Below are 2,886 nucleotides of genomic sequence, written 5' to 3' on the forward strand. Positions count from 1 at the left end.
TTATACAGTAGCTTCCTATCTAAGGAAGAACCAAAGAAGGTAGAAGAAGCTTTGTTGGATCCTGATTGGATTTTAGCTATGCATGAGGAGCTAAATGATAAGTGGCATTTTATACCACTTAGAACATCTTAAAATGGCTTAAATTGGTGCCTTGAAATCAAGTATTTTGTGTATTTGATGCGTTTTTCTAGTGTTTATGCATTTCAGGGTATTAGTTGCATTTCGGAGGAGTAATCATCAAGAATAAGCCTTGGCATGTGTTCACCATTGAGAGAGGAAAGAAAGGGGCAGATTACGGCGAAGAAACGGAGCAAACTCAGGATTTTTCCAGTAGGGTCCTGAGCGCCCGCTCAGCAATGCTGAGCGGCCGCGCAGAAAGCTGAGCGCCCACTCAGCTATGCTGAGCGGCCGCGCAGGGTCGGGAAATTAAATAATTATTTTTAGACTTCTACTTCTGTTTGGCTTCCAACTTCTATGTAATCTGAGTTTTATGGGACTAGTATATAAGTAGATTTGGAGACGTTTTCACGAGGTTGGATCGTGGTATTAAGCAAGGAGCGAAGGAGATAAGGAAGAAGACCGTTTTAGCACACAGCAACGAAGAGGAAGCATATTTTCTTGTGATTCTTGTTTCGTTGTAACGTTGGATGCTAGTTTTCTTACTTTGAACCTATTTACTCTTGTGACGTACTCTGGTTTAATATAATTAGTTTAGTTATTATTTTCTTGTGTTTGTTTATCATGATTTCATATGAACCCATGATGACGATAAGTGCTATTATGGGCTAATCGTGATCATAGGGTCGCAACGGATTTACTATGGAATTCTTTAGTTAATTGTTTAATACTTTAGTGTGTGATGATTGTATGATATCTAGTATTGGTTATGCATATTCGTCTTATGTGCGTCGCGAACATATAAGATAGGGTGTTAATCTCATGTGAAGCGACGGTGGATCTTGAGATTTAGAACTTGCCATGCTAGCATAGGTTCATGTATGATGTGCATGATTAGTGGGTAACTCTAACAGTTTTATTTGCCCTGTGTAATCAAAAGGAATAACTTGTGCTTAAATCGTTATGTTGTCAATTTTTGTAGATATATAGGAACTCAACATAATTGATGACTATTCAACTTCTATCTTAATTGTGGATGCTTGGTAGAATGGTATTATTACAATGAAAGTTGGCTTTTATCAGTTTCGTGTTATTCGATTAATATCATCACTGTCACATGCTAAAGGTAATAACAATAACTATTGAAGGAAGTAGTAATGAAGTTGTGATCTCATGAGTGTTTTAATATTGTTAATTTGAAGTGTTAATTAAGTGATTTATTAAGTAATTAATTGTAGTTAATATTTAGTCAACAATTTTAAGTGTTAGTGTCTTAACATTGAGAAGTAATCATACATTGGTGCGTGAGTTTAATTAGACAATAATTAATCTGAGTCTCTGTGGGAACGAAATAGAAAGTATTCTATATTACTTGCGAACGCGTATACTTGCGTGAATATTAGCGCGTGTTTTTGCCCTAACAAGTTTTTGGCGCCGCTGCCGGGGACTCGGCGTATTTGTTTAGTTTATGTACTTACCATTATTGGTTATTAGGACTCAGTGATTAGGACGTAGTTGTTACTTATTATTTCTGGTTGTGTTTCAGGAACTTAAGCGAGCGTTTATGCAAACTCGTTCTCGTACTCGCAAGAGGACTTTAGATACAGCTGAGGAGACAGACAAAGTTCTTGATATTCCGAAAAAGATAGATTTTGAAGATTCGGATTCAGGAACTGAGCAGAAAGAACCAGTAATCATGGGTGATCGTATTGTTCAGGCTGATCCAGCTCTTATGGACTTTTCTCGGAAAAAAATTGATGACATTCAATCAAGCATTCTTCATCCGGCTATTCAAGCTAACACCTTTGAAATCAAGCCGGGCACTATTCAGATGGTGCAGAATTCTGTTTCTTTTGGAGGAGCTGCGACTGAAGACCCCAACATGCACATAAGGAATTTTATCGAGATCTGCAACACTTTTAAGTATAATGGCGTGACTGATGAGGCTATCAAGCTGAGGCTTTTCCCATTCTCACTGAGGGATAAAGCTAAGGACTGGTTACATTCTGAACCAGCTGGGTCCATCACTACTTGTCAAGATCTTGCGCAAAAGTTTCTGGTGAAGTTTTATCTGATGACAAAGACTGCTGCTATGAGGAGTGCTCTTACTCAGTTTGTGCAGCAACCTTCAGAATCTATGTGTGAAGCTTGGGAACGCTACAAGGAAATGTTGAGGAAGTGTCCACATCATGGAATGCCCGATTGGATGGTGATCACTGGTTTCTATGATGGTTTGGGGGCCCAATCTAGGCCCATGCTCGATGCAGCAGCTGGAGGCGCCTTATGGGCTAAAAGCTATACTGAGGCTTATAATCTTATCGAGACTATGGCTGCAAATGAGCATCAAAACCCAACTCAGAGGATGATGCCTGGGAAGGTAGTAGGTATTCTGGAAGTCGATGCAGCCACCGCTATTGCAGCGAAGCTCCAAGCGCTGTCGATGAAGGTTGATTCTCTGGCTACGTATGGAGTTAATCAAATAGCTATGGTTTGTGAGCTTTGTGCAGGTTCTCATGCTACGGATCAGTGTTCTCTTGTCAATGAATCTGTTCAGTATGTGAATAATTATCAGCGACAACAGCAGCCTGTGCCAGCGACCTATCATCCTAACAACAGAAATCATCCAAATTTCAGCTGGGGGAATAATCAGAATGCTATTCAGCCACCATATCAGCAAGGTGTGAGTAAACATTTTAATCCACCTGGATTCCAGCAAACATAGCAGTATGCTCAAAGGCAATCATATCCTTAACAGGGAAGTGCAGCTGC

General features: G+C 39.7%; 1 non-coding gene across 1 annotated transcript; it reads right to left on the bottom strand.

The window, feature by feature from the left end:
* Positions 1-2,206: 2,206 nt before the first annotated feature.
* On the bottom strand, positions 2,207-2,313 carry LOC141662390 (small nucleolar RNA R71). The gene has a single exon (XR_012550509.1). It is a non-coding gene; the product is annotated as a small nucleolar RNA R71 (small nucleolar RNA).
* Between the last annotated feature and the right edge of the window lie 573 nt (positions 2,314-2,886).

The sequence above is a fragment of the Apium graveolens genome, chromosome 5 (genome assembly GCF_009905375.1).
Source record: "Apium graveolens cultivar Ventura chromosome 5, ASM990537v1, whole genome shotgun sequence".
Classification (NCBI taxonomy): Eukaryota; Viridiplantae; Streptophyta; class Magnoliopsida; order Apiales; family Apiaceae; genus Apium; species Apium graveolens.